This window comes from Triturus cristatus, chromosome 11 (genome assembly GCF_964204655.1).
Source record: "Triturus cristatus chromosome 11, aTriCri1.1, whole genome shotgun sequence".
NCBI lineage: Eukaryota > Metazoa > Chordata > Amphibia > Caudata > Salamandridae > Triturus > Triturus cristatus.
In genome coordinates, this window is record NC_140594.1 from 77,597,986 (window position 1) to 77,618,778 (window position 20,793).

The 20,793-nt window shown below is 48.5% G+C and overlaps 1 protein-coding gene across 3 annotated transcripts in view; it reads left to right on the plus strand.

Moving 5' to 3' along the window:
* YDJC (YdjC chitooligosaccharide deacetylase homolog) overlaps window positions 1-20,793 on the plus strand; it is a 141,368-nt gene that overhangs the window by 105,644 nt on the left and 14,931 nt on the right. The gene's annotated exons all lie outside the window — the stretch shown is intronic.

A 20,793-nucleotide genomic window follows, 5' to 3' on the forward strand; every position in this document is an offset into this window, starting at 1 on the left:
TATATAACACATCTGATTCTCAGGGTTGGGGCGACACCCTAACTCACTTTAGGGATGGGAACAGTTATAGTATCTATCTAGGAACGCCCCCAGTATGTGTGTTTTTCATCATGTCCTCTGAGAGGTGCTGATACCTGCGGTGACTGAGCATTTTTAAACGTTTCGTCCTCCTCTGTGGCCTACTGGTAGACACTCACCTGGTGGCCATATGGTTCTGTGCATACATGGCTGAAATATGGTCCACATACCTCGAAAAAATTGCCGGTAAGGAAAAGGTGCCAATGAAACATGTCGGCTGTTCTTCTTAAAATGGCCTAAAACATGTATGTTGTTTTGTAATCATGAGTGTGGGCATGACAATTAAAGACTGTTTCTACATGCTGCACGCAACTAATTTTTTAATAGATTTTTTATTGTGAGTAAGAATTTTCTCCTCCCTACATGGGGGCCCAGGGAGGTGTGTAATACACAATAGGGTTGTATAGAACACACACACACACCACACCACACACACCACACCATCCATTCTTGGTGTTGGTTCCTCTGTGCACATAGGAAAGATGCTGATGATGAAAAAGTGAGCAGATTGGTAACAACATGCCAATTGGCTCCCTGGTGGTTGCTTACGTGAGGCACTTCCTATATTTTTATATAGGTTTTCTTTTTCTCTCATTTGTTTTTTCCCTAGGCGCAGGACCTGCCTTCCTTTTAAAAAATTTAAAACACACATACTGGGGGTGTTCCTAGATGGATACTAGAACTGTTCCAGTCTCTAAAGTGGGTTAGGGGGTCCCCCCCAACACTGAGAATCAGGTGTCTGATATATATCAGGGGAGTTCATTATGAATGGTTTGAGTGGAGCGATCCCCCGATGTCTTTTCCTCCAGAGCTCTTGTTTATAGAGATCAGTAGGTAGCCTGGGGCGGCTCCTCCACTAGGGTGGAGGAGCGTCGCCCCACTGCTTTCTCGCAGTGCGAGAAGCAGAAACATAAAATGGTTATTGACTACCGTTTTAGGTTTCTGCTTCTCGCACTGCAAGAAAGTAGAAGGGTTTGGGGGCGGGGGCGGGTGGGCGGGCTGCCTTGTGAGTAGGGGAGGAGTGATGTCCCCACTCCTGATGGCGCAATGACTGTTTAGATGGCCTTCTGGGGACGCCCAAACCAGTCTTGTGCACTCTGCCCTTTCTCCATGCAGGCTGCAATGCATGGAGAAAATGGCCTCCTCGTCAGCCCCTGGCTGGGCGGCATCCCCACCGATTACAACGCTGCCATTGCAGCGTTGTGATAGGCTTAGGGGAGGCTGCCTGCTTCCTGTTCCAGGGAGCAGGAGCCGCAGCCGCGACTGTAGGTAACGTGTCAGCCCATGACGGGGACAAGGCTTTGCTGCTCACATCCGTCGCAAAGCCTAATGCAAGGAGCCAGGAATCTGTTCTATTATGGAGTTACTGTGTGTTGACTGAGGTACCAGAGTGCCTTCATCTAACCAGAGTTCTTTCATCACTTCTTTCATCACTCTGCCAGTCTCTGGGTTATTGAATGCTGGAGCATCAGTTGTTTTAGCAATCAGAAGATAGGACTGTATGTTCAAAGCATTTTTGCGGTCAAACTGCACGTTCAAAGTACAAATTGAGATTCGGTAACACGCTACCAAATCGCAGTTTGTGTCCGAGATTCGGTATTTGGAAGGGGTGTGTTATGGTTGTCCCTTCCAAGTACTGGATCTGTTTGCGATGTATTAATGTTTTGTGACTGAATGCCTGACGCAAAAAATTAATACTTTACTGACTCCTTGAAGGAGGTGGTAACCCATTAGCAAATGGGAAGGGTTCCCAATGGGGCCCCTTCCCCTTGGAGAATAAAAGAATAATTTTTTTATATATTCTTAAAAAAACTAAACTTCTAAGTTTCATTTTCTTTTTTTAACGATCCCTTTTTCCTTTCAGGAAAACGGGATACATAATTTTTTTTTTTTTTATAAAAGTATTTCTTTATTAAAAAGCAGTCACAGAGATGGTGGTCTGCTGACCCCAAATCAAACACAAGGAGATGATGGACGGAGCGCTGAAACTTTTCAGACACTCACCCCCAGTCACAGATCTGGGTTGAATCCATCATCGTTCTTTAGCTCACTTCGCCACCTCAGTTCAGACCCAGCTATATGCCACCATCCCTGTGATGGTTCTAATTTCTTATGGGTGGCAAACTGCGACCTACCCCATTAATATTCATGAGGTAGGTCGTTTTGCCACCAACTAGGAATCGCTATTTAAAAGCTGTACGTTTTCTTACATCGGGAATTGCGATTTCCTAATTGCAATTCGTTAAGAATCATAATCAAGCAATTACAATTCAAAATGTGTGCACATGCGGCCCATAGTGATTTCTAGTGCAGTGGCGACCTGTAGCAGCGACACGGCTCACACTTCAGCGGAGTGTAAATGGGAGGCGGCCCGTCGGTCACCTGTCATGATGTGGGCTCTGATCCCAGCGGCCCTTCTGATGCATTGGCCCTCCCCTTCCTACAGTGTCTGAGCCCAGCCTGTCCTCCCACCCTTCTGTGGTTCTTGCACTGCTGGTCAAACACCGATAGTCATTGTCGTTCGTGAATGAATGAATGAATGAATGAATGAACGAGTGAGCACGTACAAAGCTTTCTTTGGACACAGCCGACTCAATTCACTTTTGTTACACACATTTGCACTACAACTATGCACACTTGGCAATGTCTACACTCTGTGAAGTTTTAACTTGCTATATGGTACCTTTGAAATTGTTTACAAGTCGCTGCCCTATATCTAATTCTTAGACCTACATTAACCACTCATAGGAACCCCCCAAAAAAATTAATAAAGAAAGTTATTTGGAATTGGTACTTAACATAATTTTGTAGTCTCTTTAACACACTCACTCTTCCTGGTGGCGATGTGCACAGTGCTTGCTGCAGCCTTTGCACACTGCCTTCATAGCTCCCTGAAGTGTAAGTGCTGTAAGCCCCTGGCAAATCACCTAACAATGGCCTTTAAGGAGGTAATGCCGGTGCAAGGTCAGGACACAGAGGCGAACAATGCACATTGAGATGCGTCCAGTGAAGGGAGTAGGTTCAGATTAGGGCTGGAGGTGGCATAGCGGGTCAGAGGGGGCTGGGGCAGCAAAATACCTGCACACAGGGGGACAGATCCGAGAAAGGGGCGTGGCTTCATGTATGTTAAATAACCCCCAGAGTCATTGTGCAGCTGAAAGAACTGGAATCTGATGCAAAACCCATTGGCAGCCGAGGATTGCGTGTTTGTGGGAGTGGGAAGCTTTAATCAGTAGGTCACTTGTGTGGCGCGCGATGAGTGTGCGTCTAGGCGTTTTGGGAGACCTGGTGCTCTTTAAATACACGCTACTGATCCTTTACAGTGTCTTTAGCTGGAGGCATGTTCCTAGAAGTGAGGGCACCAGAGAATAGTCTGTAGGCTTGGTGAAGCTTCCTAATTGGCTCTGAACTCCACCTCGTTGCATCTGCCTTTGTGGCGCTGAAGCTGCCTGGGGCTCTCCCGGGCCCTCGTCTCCCCGCCGACGTGTGTCTGCCTGGCTTCAGAATCTATTAGCATTTCACGGGGAAGGTCCCAGAGGAATGCAGAAATGCAAGTAATCTCTCTGGTTCCGTCATACATGGCTCTGGTCAAGGGTACAACCCATAGACATCAGCTGCGTACATAAATGTTGTGTGATCTTGGTCCAATGTACAACACAATGGATTTGAATAGTCTTTCCTCTAGGCCCAGTAGCTTAGTTAATGCATACAAAAAGTGTTTCTTTACTCTCTTCTGCTAATTAGACACATTTCTAGATTTTCCAAATCATTAAATGTACAAAAATGGTACACCATTCAGACAGTCTTTCAATGTTCACTAGCACATAATCTCTTTTCCCACCATTACAAGCCCCTCTTACCCTAACTGGCTATGACATTAACAGTCTCTGCTTGTTGTATCAGATAACGTTTGCAAGGAAGTGGTCATCCTTTCGACATTCACGTCGCTGAACGCGTTGTTCCATCTTCCAGCACGATTCCCTAATTAGACACATTTCTATATTTTCCAAATCATTAAATGTACAAAAATGGTACACCATTCAGACAGTCTTTCAATGTTCACTAGCACATAATCTCTTTTCCCACCATTACAAGCCCCGCTTACCCTAACTGGCTATGACATTAACAGTCTCTGCTTGTTGTATCAGATAACGTTTGCAAGGAAGTGGTCATCCCTTGTACATTGCAAGGAAGTGGTCATCCTTTCGACATTCACGTCGCTGAGCGCGTCGTTCCATCTTCCAGCACCATTCCCCAGATTGGTCTCATTTTCATGGATGGACATCTTTGTATCCATGTTGATAGCATTTGCAAAGAGGGTCTATCCCTGACTCCCTGTTTCTGTAATGCCAGTTCTTATTAGCCACTTTGAAGATTGATGTCAGTTTCTAAAAATAAAGGGCAAGATTTACAATGATTTTTTTCGTGAATACTTGTGACTCCTCACTCAGTTGTGACTTATGCCTTCATTTCCAGAAGTAATTCTTACTTACAGAAACTAGATGAATCTAGCCCACAAAATCCAAAGTACTGAGTTCTTTATGATGTCTTGGTGCTAATACTGGAATGAAGGTCCATACGCCAATTCTTTTCTCAAAAGTTTCCTCTTAAAGGTGCCAAGTTCTGCTCCTGCAGTAAATTGGGGACTACCTTTGATGGGTCATTAGTTTGCATTTCGACTCTCCTTGCAGTGTATGACGTTTGAGCAAGCCCTTGTCTACTGCTGTGGGGTTTCTCACCTTTTGCCCATTTCAGAACTGACGGAATCAGCAATCTCAATTAGCAAAGTGTGTTTCTTTTGATAACCTTTTGTTATAATTTAAACTAACTCTTTAAAAAGTGCAATATTGCAAGTTAGAACTTCACAGTGGGTGTGGACATTACCAAGTGTGCATAATTGCTGTGCAAATGTGTTCAACAAAAGTGGATTGAGTCGGCTGTGTCCAAAGAAAGCGATGTACTCACTCGTTCATTTGTTTGTTCATTCATTCATTCACAAACGGCAACCTCTTGGTTTTAAAATTTCCAATTAAACTTCAAAACTCCAGCCACCTACATTGGCCTTGATTTTATTATTTTCTGTATATGTGCTCAATCTATAGGGATTTTTCAGGATTCACTTTTCCCTACATCCAACAACTCTGTAGGTCACACAAATACAGAAAAAAGTACATGCTTTGGCTTAAGCTATTCGTAATTGTTATTGTAGTCGATGATGCGATAATTTGCATCCTTTTATTTACCCTGGACGGTGGTGTGAAATTTTACAGTTGGGCTCATCAGCTCTTAATCACTGCCGCATCTTCACGTACCACATAATGTTTGAGTAGGTTTGTCAAAAGCAAACAAAACAAAAGTACAAACAGAGCTGGGCCCTCTCGCCTTTTAGCGTGTTGTGCCACACTCCTTGAAATTACACCTTGATCCATGGTAGTGTCCTTTGCAAAACCCTGTTTGTTCCTTGGGGTCACCCAGACTTCCAGTTTTAGCCTTGGCATGTATTGTTTTCGAACTTTGTTTTATTAGGCATTTCATGGTTTCAGTGGGATACATCATGTGTCAGAAGCAAACTTTACATCGTCAACATGTCTATAGTAGTCATGTAAATACGACATTTGTACGATTATATCAGGAATGCACTGACGATCGGTTACATATGGGCGGTCATGCAAAAATGTATGAAGGAATACATACTATGTGATCAATGTGCAGGTCATTACCATCCCAGTCTGCCTCAACTAAATTTAACGGTACAAAAGGGGGTGGTGATGGACGGAGCATCAGAACCAATCAAACACACCCAGTCAACAAATCTGGGTTTGATCCATCACCGTTCTTTAGCCCACTCTGCCACCCCAGTTCAGACATGGCCATATGCAAATCAGTCTGACCCTGTGCCTCATGGGAACAGTCCAGCCCGAACTGCCAAGCCATGCCTTCCCTGGACCAGAAGCAAGCTTCCTAGGACCGGTTTCTGGCATTTCAGCCGTCTTCAGCCAGGCTTGCTTGAATCCAGTGGCAAAGTGAGCAAGGGACTCGCGTCTGAGCATACCCTGCTAACTTATGGCAAACAAAGCGGTACAAAAGGGGCTGGTGATGGACGGAGCATCAGAACCAATCAAACACTCACACCCAGTCAACAGATCTGGGTTTGATCCAGTGCTCTCCATGCCACTGGAATCAAGCTATCCTGGCTGAAGGGGGGTGAAACCCCGAAACCGGTCCTAGGATGCTTGTTTCCAGTCCAGGGAGGACCTGGCTTGGCAGTTCGGGCTGGACTGTTCCCATTGGGCACAGGGTCAAGACTGATTTGCATATGGCTGGGTCCAAACTGGAATGGCATTGTGAGCAAAAAAACGATGGATTTAGGCCCAGATCTCTGTACTGGGGTGAATGTATGACATTGTTCTGCATTCTGTCCATCAATAGTTCTTTTTTCAGCTAAATTTAACAGCAGCTGCAAAAAATGTAAAAAAAACAGGTTCCGGACATGGTGGCACACAAATCAGAAGTCCATAACTACTATAGGCATTAACTGGGGGAGGCTCCCCAGCGACAGCCCCTGAAGTGTCCCTATAGTCCAGGTTGTAGTGTGGGAACAGGATGTAACAGGCCACGCAAAGAGTATGGTATGCAGGTTATGTCCATCTCAACCAGTGTTGGGTCCCCGCACAGCCACTAGCCCCTGGTATGTGTACTTTGAAATGGCTGCTGAGTCTACATCCGAATAGGGATGCTCCAAGTTCGCTGGTGACCAGTCTGTAGGACTTTCAAACTCCTCAGTGACCTCCGTCCAGAGGTCTGTGACCAGCTGCTGGCGAATCCCACGAGCCTCTTCACGTATCAACGCTCTCTCTGCCCACGCTGGCACATCGGTTTCCCACTATTGTATGGTAGCGCCAGTGCTGTATTTCTAGGCTAGTGCAATTCGGCATCCGGCCCGGGCCAACTCCAAGTCCAGAAAGCAATTTCCAACTATCTTGGGCTTTGGTCTAGGGAACGAGCCGAGTAAACAGTCCCCCCTCAGCCTTCGAATGACTGCTGTCCAGAAATATGGTGTATGCACACATGACTAAGTCATGTGAATAAAGTCTGCATCTTGATACGCACATCGGGGGCACCATCGCTACTCTCCATAAATAGTTCTGATTTAGTGAGGGGTTAGGTATGTATGGTACAGATAGTTAAACTGGTTATAATTTAATCGCATATTTAAAGACACTTTCCGCGGGTAAGCTAGCATCCTATTCCATTCCCATTGTGGGAGGACCTGCCCCAATGCATTCTCTCATTTCCACTTTCAGTTGTCCAGCCCATTTTATTCAGTGCCCCATAGAACCATTTCTAGCCAGGTGCCTACCTGACCTCAGTGTCGGCAATAACTGTAGCACTGCATGTGTTTGTGACTCGGCCGGGCGCGCTCCCCAAAGGGATTCAAAAGTCCGAGTAATAGCTTCATACGTGAGAAATTGCCCTGCAGGCAGCCCAGTAGCAGCGATCAGTTACTCCCATCAGCATCAACGTCTTCAAGGTGTAACAATCACCCTACCATTACCCACTGCATCCCCATACAGGGTGTCATCTAGGTAGCAATGAAAAAGGAAGGAGGGTCACCCCTTGGAAGGCCCACTAGTGGTTGCACTTGGGTGTATAAGTGGCACACCGCTGTTTGCCGTATGCATCGAGACCAGCACTGGAGAGCAGTACCAAGTAGCAGTGTCTGCACCCCCTTCCTGCCTCCTCAACCCAACAGTCTAGCCAAGAATATTTCCTGGCCCAGCTCTGCTCCAAAGGCCATAAGGTCATGATGACTGACCCCATCGACCCATTTAGTGATCCACTGCAGCTGGGCTGCTGGAAAGTACAACTCTGTCAGAGACTCCCAATCCCACGTCCGCCAGTGAGCACCACAGCATCTCCATTGAGACCCTGTAGCCACCCCACCAGGCCACCGGAACCCACATTGGAAGGTTAACAAAGTAATAGAGCAACCAGGGGAGCATTAACATTTTGGTCAATGCCACCCTAGACCTGATAGGGAGCCGGAGTGATCTCCAGAATGACACATTGCCCTTGAGCTACCTTGGCACTCCCTCCCAGCCCCATGCTGTCCGTGGCAGTGAGCAGAAAGTCCTACCCTACTTTTGAAACGCTTTCTCAAGCTCTATCAACCGTATCACTGCCCATCTGTTGGCGTCATTCGGGGGCAGTGCATCACACTGTAGAGGCTTCTAAGATTAAGGGTCATATTGCAGGTGGGAATGAAGCCACTCTGATCACTATGAATCAGGTGCTGCACATGGCCAAGGAAATGAGTTGCAAGTACCATGCTCAGTATTTTAAAACCCATGTTAAGCATAGAAAGCAGTCGGAATGCCGATAGGGGAGCCCCACATGACTAGGACTTGGGAAGTGGGACCACCAGGGCTCTCATGGTGGCTGGGAGATCATTGTGCTCCAGTGCTTGTGCGTAAAACTGTGTGAGTTTGGGGGCCAGTGTGGTCGCGTACATGGAGTAAAACTCTGGTGGAAGCCCAGCAGGACTCTGGGTTTTACCCCTTCCCATATCGCAGATTTCACCCCTTAGTTCCTGGGGTGTGATCGTGCTCTCAGCACCTTCTCCTCCCTTGCAGTAATGGTGGGAAGTGAGAGTTTGTCTAGGAAATATTTCACTCTTATGCTTGGCGCCTCCACCGTCGGGCCATACAGAGGGATGTAGTAGTCTCGAAAGACTGAGTTAATGTCATGTTGGGAATGTAAAGTGTCACCATGCGCAGAAAGCAATAGCGTGATTGGGGTCCCCCGGCACTCTGATTGAACAAGCGACCCAAATAGTCATCCTGCCCTCCCTTCCGCATTGTGTGCCCTTTCAATGTATGCCTTGTACTTATGGCATCACAGCTACTCTAAGAGTACGCTGTATTAATCTTTCGCCTCCAAGAGGCGGTCTGTCTGCGTAGGGTCTTCTCCCAACCTGATTTTAACCCCATGTATGATCCATAAAGGGGTGTAACATTGGCATCCAGAGCCTTTTGGTTTCCCGTTGTCTGCCCAATATAGTACCCTCAGATGACCAATTTAAACGCCTCCCACTCCATAAGGCAATTAGTCGCTGTGTTGGCATTGTGGTAAAAAAAAGGTCCAGATTGTGTCACTGAGCCTGCTCCAGAACAGGACATCGTCTATTGAGTCAGGCCAGAGCCTCCATGTAGTCATTGCTGGACGAGGAACCCACAGCGGTAGCTCCACAAGCCTAGGGCTGTGGTCAGATATTGTGCACCCTAGATATTCGGTGTGCAACTGGAAGGAGCTCACCCATTGAGAGCTCCATACTTTCTATAGCCTCACATGTAGGTTATAAAGGCTGGAGTAGTGCAAGAAATTCCGTTCAGACCCATACTGTATCCACCAGACATCTTCCAGGTCCCAGCCATACATTCATTCCTGGATGCCCAGTGCAGTCTTATGAGCTTGTGTTCCTGCCATAGGAGATGTCGAACGGTCTAAGTCCGTGTCGGCTGCACAGTTGTAATCGCCTTCCATGAACACCTCCCCTCCCAAGGCTAAGTAGGGAGGAAACCAGTCCCAGAAAACGGATCTGGTCCTGGTTTGGGGCATATAGGCACAACAAGGTCGCTGTGTCCTATTCAATTTCCCCTCTACTAGCTCATAGTGCCCTTTTTTTGTATTCTGGTTCTGTGGCCTCGAAAGGTACCTGTTCTCTGACCCAAATTAGGGCTCCCCACGCAAAGGCAGAGAATTCTGTGGCATAGAGCTGCCCTTCCCCCCCCCCCCCCCCCCCCACCGGCGACAAAGCCTCCCTATCTTGGTTTCAGTGAGGTGCATTGCTTATAGGGAAGCAATGTACATTCCCCTGTTCTTTAGAAACATGGATCTTGTGCCGTTTAGCTGCCAACCGCATTCCCCGAATGTTCCAAATCAACAATTTAAAGTATTCCTGGGAAACCTCTATCTCCCTCTTGTTTACTCTCTACTACCTAGTCCTCACTGAGGTCCCCTTACTCCAGCCTAGTAGACCAAGCTCTTGTGCCAACCATCACCAGAACTGTAGCAAACAAACTCATCCTCAACTCTCACTCCCCAGAACAGCCCAGCAACAGCTGGCCGCCCAAACATAGGCATGTTGAATTGAGAGTAAACTGTGGTACCTCTAGCTCCCAGTGAAAGAGAGCAGCAGTGTGGGGGTAGGCTAAAGGGTGAGAACAAAAGCACATGCTCGACTGTGCTGGCCCTCGGCTACTTTGAGCCCATCTAGCTGAGCAACCAAGTGTTCAGTGCTGACACCCCCCGAAGCCCAGAACAAGCCCCCCCACCGGCTCGTCCGCAGCCTCACCCCACAACTGCAGCCAGCGATGAAGGACACCATCCATACCTTGTCAATTATACGTGCACATTTCCCTCATGGGCAAAGGAGGCACATCAACCATTCAAGCCCTTTCTCCCACCCACACTCAGTATATGCAGCGTCATACTATTATTTCTTCCAACTTCATAGTAACAAGTCTGCTATCTGGGGAGTTGCTTTAGGCATACAGTCTTTACTGACGGAGGTGTCATCAGAGTGTATTTGTCTCCTTCTGGTACGCCTCTGTGCACAGTTCGTCGCCAGAGTTCAGGAGGCTGATTTGGCTTAGCTCGGCCACAGCCAGTACCGCCGCTGCTCTTTCACGGTTAGCTTGCGCACAGGTCGGCCTGGCAATGAGCCCCGGCCTGTAACCCTCAGTGTCTTCTCTTGGACTGGCATCTGGGTCGCGGTGTCCACTGCCTGACCCCCGGCTACCTTCCTTTTGCTTGACATATCTCAAACCAGTTCCAAGTCTCAGCAGGGTCCGTGTGAAAGGTGGTGGTGCCGTCTAGTATGATTTTCAGGCAGGCCGGAAACATAAGTGAGTATTATACGCCAGCGTTTCTTAGCTCTTTTTTGATGGCTAGGAAGGAGGCTTTCCTCGCCTGTATAGCTGTGGTAAAGTCCGGGAGCAGCATCACCACAAAGTCCTCCAGCCAAAAAGGACCCATGGTCCTCGCTCTGTGCAACAGGATGTCTCTGTAATGGAGGAGTCTGGCTACCACAGGCTGAGGCGGTCACCCTGGGACCAGGGCCTCCCCGGGACTCTGTGCCGGGTTCTGCGCAAAGAAGGGGGTGGGCAGTGCAGGAGCAAACTCCTGTCTCATCCATTTCTCCAGGTAAGTGATCATGTCCCCACCTTCAGCTGTTCTGGGAGTCCCACAATGCAGACATTGCTGTGACGTTTTTGGCCCTCCACATCTTATGCGCGTCTCTCCATCATGGTCATGTGTTCTGTACGGTCGTTTACTTGGGCAATCAAGGTGCGTTGCACCGGTTCAAGTTCTTCAATGTTTAGTCTTAGTATGTATGTGTCTTCCTGCGTCTGGCTCGCAGTTCAATTTTCTTTTCCTTTTTGGGGGATCTCTTTGATTGGGAAGAGTGGTGGCATATCATTTTGATGTACATTCCTTCTGACTGTTTGTCCTACCCTGTTAATATAATATTTGTTTTCTACTGCTGTTCATACCACAACTCCGTATTACTCGTACTATCTAATGGTGCTCAATTTGCTGACCTCAGAAGAATGGCATGTTGAGTTAGGGATTCAGGCTTGTGACCTGTAGATTGCAGCGGTGAGCATTATCTCACTGAGCCATCTTTCAGCAATGTGGTCAGAGGCCTAGCAATAGGGAGGCTATTTCCCTGATGTGCCATTATTACTTAGAGGATACTCTGACATCTTTGAAGGTGTAGGACACCCACTTAGAGCCAGACCCATTTTACGTTACTTTTGGGACTGTCCCCGGCTGATGTTGGAGTCACACTGTGAAACTGAAGGTAAAAAGATTGTTGCAGAGCACCACAAACTTGTGTACAGCTTCATAGGTTTCCATTAATCTGGTTTATCAGTAGAAACTAGACCGTAGAAGTAGAAAGAAGATCAATCTGATTTGGGGACCCACTTAGCGTGGGAGGTGGGAGCGGTGTCCCTGGTGGTGGACTTCAGGTACCACAAATGGCTTCAAAGACTGTTAAAAATTAAAGTGAGCCACCATGGCTTGTTATTGGAGGAAGGGTGGGATCAGAGTATATAGGGAGGGTCTCATTCTGAATCTACTGACTCCTGGGGGGGGAAGAAGTGCTGCCTCCACAAGTGTCCCAAAAGGATGGGAAGGTCTGGTCTTGCTCTAAGATCGAGAAGTCCATTGGAGACCCTCACGTCTTTGTTTGCGTCAGTGGAAGGCCGATTAAAAGGTGCACCTTGCCTTGACGGTTGTACAAAGTATTCTTCAGCAAAGGGGCCATTCCTGAGAATCTCAACCTACAGTTGCGACTCATCATCCTGATATGTCATCAAAGAAGGGTTAAAATATGCATAGTCTGTCACTTGTACGTTTTAAAGGTTCTGTCCCGTAAAGCGTTTATTTCTGGGATGGCCATGGTTCCATTCCCCTTCTGACATGATTGACTATTTGTGTCCCAGAATTGGTGACGGAAACCCTTAATGGATGATTATTTTATCTAGTGCTGTGAAATGGTCTATTAAGGAGCTGCATTTGATTAGAGTATATCGTTTGGTGATGCTTTTCCCTACGTCTCAGCGTGAACGTGTAAATGGGTCTCTGTGATCCCCAATCCCAATAAAGAACTTACAAATATCCAATTTCTATTGACCATCTAGGGAAATTGTAGTTGTTTTCGAAAGTCCTCACCAGACTGGGATGAAGAAGTAGGATATACCATCACAATTGTGTATAAGGCAAGTGTGGCCACCTGCTCCCATGCCTTACCTGGGAGGGGGGGGGGAATTAGACTGTGACCAAGTCTGTACGGTAGCTGCTGGGGTCTGTGAGGGATGTCTGCTGTACAATATGATGAGCCGAAAGGCAGGTGTCCTCCTTCTTATGGTTGACTGTACCGCTGTGTAGGCCATGGCACCATATAGAGCAGATGTGGCTACCACACTGAACTTGTCTGACTCCACTGTGTCATTGATCTACTTCTATAAATGGCCACTTCCACTGGGGCATTGCCTTTCCCCTATTGTCGAGGATCACTGGGGAGTGTTTGGCCCTTTCCCCAGCTCTCTTTAATGTGTATCTGCCTCACAATGTAGGCGCTTTTGTCTGATTTTCTTTCTTTTGTGTCAGCATTTTCTAAAGGTATCTTTTGGTCCTAGAGTTTTTCAACCCTTGTCAACTTGACTAGGGCTTCTTCTAGCTGAAAGGGTGTTTGTTGGACATCTTATGTTTAGTTTGAAGGGCTAGAAGGTTCTCACCCACAAGCTGATTCCCCCCCCCCCCCCTGTTTTCTCAAGAATCCAACCCCCAGCGACACAATCTCCCAATGCAGGCACCTGACTCGTACAGTCTATACTTTGTCACCATTACTTCGACAAAGTATTGTTTATTCACTCTCTGTACTTTGACTGTTGACTACCTCACTGCTGTATTGTATGTATTTCTTTGGTCTTGCAAAACCTGTAAGGCGCTGTGATACCTTCGGGTCGAGCTAGCGCTATATAAAACTCACAAAATTAATAACATCTCCGTGCTCTTTGGAGAACTTCTGGAAATAGTAACCAAGATTAGGAACCTGGAGTTTTCTTGGACTGCAACCTGAGAGTATCAGCTAGCTACTTAGACTCATAAGACGACTTATCATGTCCTTTCTGGGCGCAAAAATCGTGCCGGAGTAACTTCCAGAGTAAATTCTTGCAACGCTCTTAATGCCGGTCTTCGAGTTTCTCATGCAGTGACCACAGCAGACTCGAAGCGCTGCAGTGCTCCTCGCCAGCCTTCGGGTCGGGGTCCATGCCTCAGTGGCCTGGAGGGATCTCCTGTGGCTTCCTGTTTCTGCAAGAAACCACTATAAGCTTGCTCTGAACTCCTTCACATGTCTTGGTGGCATCAAATGTTGAGATATGGCACCCGCTGGGTGACTAGTAAAAGCCTAACTCTCTTGCCGATCTTGCCCTTTAGGCTAGCCACCAAGGAGGGCACAGACTTGCTGCTCACACTTGCCAAACGATGAGACACATCTGTGTTTGATTGGCTACAGACACACCTTAGCAGTTCAGCGCCTAGAGTCCCTTCCAAAACAGAGCGCTATTGAAATGCAGTTTAGCAGTACTTCTCTTTGACTGATTCTTGCACACATACTCTCCCACGCTTTGTTTGTTAAGGAGTGCTGCAGGTTCCCCCTCCCGTGATCTGCACTTGTGTATGTGAGAGAAGCTTGCACAGCTTCTGCTGTTCCCTTTCAAAGTGAATGTCAAGAGTCCCTTGCCCAGTTTTCGGATATTTTCCTTTCATCTTATTTTCTGCAGTATCTTGGTATATATCTTGTTAAATATCTTTCCATCACTCTGTTTCATGGAAACTTAGAAGTTTGTAGGGGACCAAAGCGGATGTGCCTGCTAACCATCCCATATATAGCTTTGCCCCTACTGCACTGTGCTGTGTTCTTGTCCTACCACATAACCCTGGCCCCTCTGTAAAGGATATGTCTGTGCAGCACCAGTGCACCATCCCTCGTAACTCTCTCCTCTGTCAGGCTATGTCGGCACAGCACCAGCGCACCATCCCACATAACTCTCTCCTCTGTTAGAATATGTTGATGCAGCACCAGCGCACAATCCCACATAAGTCTGTCTCCACTGTACAGGATATGTCTGTGCAACGCCAGCGCACCATCCCTCATAACCGTCTCCTCTGACCAGGATATGCCGGTCCAGCGCACCATCCCTCATAGCTCTGCCTCTTCTGTACGATATATGTTGACGCAGCACTAGCGCACAATCCCACAGAAGTCTGTCTCCACTGTACAGGATATGTATGTGCAACACCAGCACACCATCCCTCATAACTGTCTCCTCTGACCAGGATATGCCGGCACAGCACTAGCGCACCATCCCTCATAGCTCTCTCCTCTGTTAGAAGATGTTGATGCAGCACCAGCGCACAGTCCCACATAACGGTCTCCTCTGCACAGGATATGCTGGTGCAGCGCCAGCGCACCATCCCTCATAACTGTCTCCTCTGTACAGGATATGCTGGTACAGCACCAGCGTACCATCCCACATAACTCTCTCTTCTGTTAGAATTTGTTGGTGCAGCACACAATCCCACATAACTGCCTCCTCTCTATGGGATATGCTGGTGCAGCGACAGCGCACCTTCCCACATAAGTCTGTCTCCACTGTACAGGATATGCTGGTGCAGCGCTAGACCACCATCCCTCATAACTCTGTCTCCACTGTACAGGATATGTCTGTGCGACGCCAGCACACCATCCCACTTAACACTTCTTCTGTTAGAATTTGTTGGTGCAGCACCAGCACACAATCCCACATAACTGCCTCCTTTGTATGGGATATGCTGGTGCAGCACCAGCGCACCATCCCTCGTAGCTCTGCCTCCTCTGTACGGGATATGCCGGTGTAGCACCAGGGCACCATCGCACATAGCTCTGCCTCCTCTGTACAGGATATGCCGATACAGAGCAGGTCAGATTTAAGGCGTTGGATAGAAGTGGAAAGGTGCTGTGTGCACACAGAGTGTGCTGCTACCTTCACACACCCTTTGAACTCTGTGTCGTTGCTGGGACAGTCAACATGAGCTCCTACTGTACAATGAAAGTACCCCAGCTCTGCTGGTCTAGCTGCCAAGCGCAGTCAGTACTGTGCATTGTACCTACTCAGGAAGGTACAGGGTATTTGAGACACCCTGGCTATTCAGTCCTTCCCGCTCCTCTGAGAGCACCAATGCCCTCTTCTCACAGACAGTCTTCCTAAACTACTCACCACAATCCTTCACTTTCAACACAAAAAGCACCCATTGTAAAAAAATAAAAAGCATTAAGAGGGCGGGGTGAGCTGTGTGCCAGTATGAGTGCAGGGAAGCAGCATTCCCTTAAAGGCAGACTGAGCTGTGTGGCGTTGAGTGCAGGGTGGGAGTTTTGCCCATTTGTGCACAGGGGTGGGGTTGCATGGTGAGCAGCGTGCCCGTGTCACTGCAAGCTAAGCAGGATCTCCCTGTCAGTGCAGGGTAAACTGTGTGACGAGTGTGCATGTACAAGTGCTGGGTGAGCAGTGTGCCTATGAGTGAGTGTTCGAGATGATGTGTCTGTATGAGAGCAGGGTGAAAATAATTTCCTGTTAGCATGCACAGGGGGTTGGGATGAAGGCTGTCTCCACCTGGATGAAGAACAGCTGCCTCACGCTCAACTTGTCATGGGCTCCACCCCCTCTCCCCGCACATGGGATGACTGCTGGTGGCCCACAGCATTTGGATCCCCGCACACCCTCAGACCACGGACGAAACCCCGGCATCATCCTGTACTCCTTGCTCCTCATGAACAGCCAGATCAATGCTGTCTCAGCCTTCTGCTTCCACGTGCAATGCCTGCTCCAAAAGATCTTCAAGTGGATCCCCACCAAGTCCAGAAAGGCAGTCGCCCACTCACTCATCAGCAGCAGAATCGACTACGCTGGCATCACCCTGAAAATCCTCAAACTGCAGAACGATCAGAACGCCTCCGCCAGACTCATCCTCAACATCCCCTGCCACAGCTGTATCACCAGCCACCTAAGAGACATCCACTGGCTCCCAGCCAACAAAAGATCCACCTTCACGCTCCTGCATATGCCCACAAAGCTCTACACGATGTGGGACCTGCGTACCTTAACCACCGCTTCTCATTCGACGCACACACTAGAGACCTCTGCTCCGCCTAACTTGCCCTGGCTACCATCCCACGTATCTGCAAGACCACGGCTGGAGGAAGATCCTTCTACCTTGCTGCAAAGACCTGGAACACCCTGCCTCCACATCTGGCAGGCCAGCTGTCACCCCGCTCCCCCCACCCAATGAGAGCATTACGGGTGAGTAGTTGCGCTTTACAAGTAACCTGATTTATTGATGCAAGGCGAGAGGTGTGCTATGAGGGTCGGATGCAGCACATTAAAGACATACCTATTGGCATTTCCAATGCTTGTTCTCCATTAGCTATTCTAGTTTATAATGTTTAGTACAATTCTGCCATCTAGTGTCTCCTTCTAGTTTAGTACTAAAAGCACCACCTTCTGTCCTCGGTGAATAATATACTTGTGAAGCTGCTGATATTGAACAAATACTCTTGTTCGGCTGCTTAAATGCAAAAGTATTCCTGTTTTGTTTTTGTAATGGGAAATATGCAGAATTTTCACAAAACAATTCTAAATGCATCTCACTGGATTCTGGAGCAACTTTATTTAGCAAGGCAAGAATACCTCACACAAAAATAGTCATGCAATGTCTGCAGAAGAGGGGTTGGAGGAGAAATAGTCTTGTTTGAACTGTCACAATTTTCAAATTGAACCATTCAACCGGCACGAAAAAAAAGATGCAAAATTTTGCATTATGCAATGTAAGAGAAAATGTCACACATTTACATAAAATTCAGGAATCTCCCAAGATTAAGCATAATAATGTTGCACAGGCCTATTCCAAAGGCGGTCGGAGACTGAAAATATTTTTAGTGATGTAAGTCACAACAGACCAACTGGCAGAATACTTTGAAAACAGTGTGTTCGAGGCATATGAGCTGCATAGATCGCCATCTGGTGTTGGGCCCGGATGTTTGCAGTTGTTTTTCCTCTTGGAAAGTCTTTGGAAGTCACGAGGTATGTGTCTCCTCCTTTGGATCGTATTGCGCATGGGCTTCGGCTCCATCCTCAGATTGTTTTTTCCGCCATCGGGCTCGGATGTGTTCTTCGCGTTCCGAACCGTTTTCAGTTCTTCTGATCGGCGCGCAATGCTTCCCTTTCCGCGGTATTGTTTCAATCGCGATCTCCACACTCAACTCATCATTCGAAGTCTTCGATTCCGGTCGTCGACGAAGGCCTTCGGGCCTACCTGGGCTCCGGTCGTGGCTGATGGATAAGACTCCATTTAAGAAGTGTCCTCGATGTGGGTCGAAGTTTCCCCACACCGATCTCCATGAGGTGTGCAACTTCTGCCTCTCCCCAGAACACGAGGCAAGAGACTGTCCGGCTTGCAAATCCTTCAGTTTGAAGAAAACTATTCGGGACCGACGGGCGAGGAGAACAGTGGCACACTCGTTGGCAGCGATCCCCGACGACATCTTCGGAGAAGGCGTCGACGTTCCGGAAGAGCAGCACACCAAAGAGGGCCTCGTCAGCGCCTCCGGCACGGAGGGGCGCGAGTACTACCATCGACCCCCACCCTCGACAACATCGAAAAAGGCTTCTGTCACACCTTCGCCCTCGGGCCTAGGCACGACCAAAGACACTGCTTCCCATACCTTGCTTTCGGGCCTGGTTAAGAAGCCCATCAAGCCTTCCGGCAGCTCGGGCTCGAGCCAGCCTGCCCTCTGTGCCGAAAAACACTCCTCGGCACCTGCACCGAAAAAGAAGATGGCCGCCTCCTCCGCACCGAGCTCCACACTGAAGCACTCGGCGCCGAAGACTGGCACTAGCTTCTCGGTACCGACACCATCTCTGGAGCCGAGCAAAAAACCAAAGGCCCTCGACACCCACGTCTCGAAGCCGAAAGTCATCTCGGAACCGAGGAAACAACCAGACATTCCTAAGCCACACGGTTCAAAACAGCGAACCAATGCCGACTCGAACCTTAAAAAAACCTACGGCTTCGGCGCCGAAGGATCGGTCCCCCACAGATTAACTATTTCGGCACGATCCACTACAAAAAACACTTGTCAAAGACCCTAAAACTGGCATCAAAAAGAGACCGTTGGACAAGCCTGCCCCAGCTCCACCGCCAAAGAGAAGAGACTTTGCTCTCTCCCATTTGAGACTGCCTTCACCCTCTCCTTCACCTCCTCCACCACCTCATCATTCTCCCACACCCTCCCCTGATGAGGATGATGACTACGTCTACGACAACACAGGGAACGGGCCCCATGACCAGCCCACAGGGGACCCTACTCCTACAGGCTCCCCAGACCCATGGGACGACTACAACATCCCAGACGTCCCTAACGTCCCGCAGGACGACCTTCACCCTTCAAGACCGCCCCCCCCCGAAGACACAATGGGGTTTAACCAGCTGCTCCATAGGGCTGCATACTACCACGGAGTTGATCTCCATACAGACCCCGTGGAGGAGGACTTCCTCCTAGATGCTTTTGATACTACACAAAGGACCACTTCCATTTTGCCCATGCTTAAAGGGGTTATCAAGCACGCACCGGAGGTCTTTAAAGACCCGGTTAGGGCCAGGGTCATCAACCCTCGCATCGAGAAAAAGTATAAGGCCGCCCCTACAGACCCCACCTACATCAGAGGCCCCGCCCCACTAAACTCCTTAGTAGTCTCAAATGTGAGGAAGCATGCAAACTCCCAGGCAACAGGTGAGGCCCCACCACCCGATAAGGAGTCCAAACTCCTGGACACCTCTGGCAAGCGAACTGCATCCCAGGCTGCCAAAATATGGTGCATCGCAAACACCCAAGCGCACTTAGCAGGATATGACAGGGCACATTATGATGAACTAGAAGCCATAATGCAACACCTCCCTGACAAATACAAGAATAGAGCCAACGAGATAATCCAGGAGTGTAAAATAATCACCAATACCTCCATTCGTTGCGCCCTCGATGTAGCTGACACCGCCTCTAGGGCAATTAACACCAGCGTCCTCCTGTGTAGGCATGCCTGGCTACGGATTTCAGGGTTCAAACCCGAGGTGCAGAGTTCCATCCTCAACCACCCCTTTGACGAGCAACATCTGTTTGGCCCCAACGTCGACGCTGCCCTTGAAAAAATGAAAAGGACACCGACAGCGCCTCCACTTCCTATAAGGCCCCTACCCAATCCACCTTCACTAGGGGTTACCAGAGAGGCGGCTACAGGGGTAACAACAATAAAGGCAGAGGCAAAACTAACACCTCCCGCTCTGCCTCCACCCCTGCCCAATGACTTCCCTCCACACCCCCCAGACCATCCCACTCCGGTCGGGGGCAGACTCCACAATTTCCTTCCTGTCTGGACTACCAACACCTCAGACAGATGGGTAACACAAATAATTTGGTCAGGCTACTGCCTCGAACTAACATCTACCCCCCCCAAACATTCCACCCAAACAGCGCCCAATGTCACAGGAACATTTGTCACTTCTAAAGCAGGAGGTAATCTCCCTCCTACAAAAGAGTGCAATAGAACCAGTTCCTGCCCACCAACAAAATATAGGAGTTTACTCCCTATATTTTCTCATACCAAAAAGGTACGACACTCTAAGGCCCATCCTGGACCTCAGACCCCTAAACCACTACATACACTCAGACCATTTCCACATGGTCACACTACAGCAGGTACTTCCCCTACTCTCCCAGAACGACTTCCTTGCCACCCTAGACCTCAAGGACGCCTATTTCCACATTCCCAATCACAAAGCTCACAGAAAGTTTCTCAGATTTGTAGTGGACGGTCAACACTATCAATTCAAAGTGCTCCCATTCGGAGTCACCACAGCACCACAGGTGTTTACCAAGTGCCTAGCAGTAGTGGCAGCCCACCTGCGAAGACAACACATTCATGTCTTCCCATACCTAGACGATTGGCTCATAAAAGCCAGCTCATACAGCCAGTGTGTACAACACACTCAAGCCACTATCCAACTACTTCACAAACTGGGCTTCACAGTAAACCACACGAAGTCCCATCT